Raw genomic sequence first — 837 nt, 5'->3', positions numbered from 1 at the left:
CACATTAGATGATCCAAAAATCTTCATACTCACCTGGTCATCCATAAAAAAAGCAAAAGAACGTTAAAAACTTAGCAAGAAAATTGAGATGATGATCCTAACCTTTAAATCTATTAGCGATTTTTGCTGTGGACCGTCCAGGGTCAGAGCCGCGAGCCTAATGGGTGGCGAAGGTAGCAGGTGAAGGTGGAACGAAGACGTTCGACCTCCAGGGACGGTCGGGCCGCATGCCACGTTCATATTTGAGCATAAACGACGTAGCGAATAAAAAATAATAGTCCAGCGAGTGGCGATGATGTTCCTGAGCCCCGTGAGGCCGCGTCTTTAGCGGTCTTCTTGAAAATTCTTCGACCGAGTCGGTTTACGGCCGGCATAAATGGACTTATCGTTGCCAAGTGTTCGAACGATGCGGCGGGTATCGATCGCGCGCGATATACCCGCCCCGGCTATTGCTTCGCGTTCCTGCGATTGCTTGAATAATTCATGCCGATTCCTTTTCTTTCGTTTTCCGGACTCAGGGTCGCGCGTTATTGCGGCCCGCCACCATTAAATGATAATTCCACTGCACGATTTCCGTCCGTTGCCTCACGCGGAAATTGATAGAGTCGCGGAGAAGGTAAATACGATCTTTAATTTAATCAAAGTAGTCAAGAAATGGACGATGATTTCAATATACAACGCTTCTGCACAGCACGTATATACATTTTAATAAAACTGTGTAAAAACTAACACCAGGATTCAGGGCTGGCGCCAGACAGGTCCGGAATAAATAAGACACTGGGTATAAATGGGGTGATAAATGTTCGTACTTCTGTTCAATGTTAAGGTTGAACACTG

This window comes from Ceratina calcarata, unplaced genomic scaffold (genome assembly GCF_001652005.2).
Source record: "Ceratina calcarata isolate Rehan_Ccalc_2016 unplaced genomic scaffold, ASM165200v1 scaffold298.2, whole genome shotgun sequence".
Taxonomy (NCBI): Eukaryota; Metazoa; Arthropoda; class Insecta; order Hymenoptera; family Apidae; genus Ceratina; species Ceratina calcarata.
Note: the sequence above shows the minus strand (reverse complement) of the source record.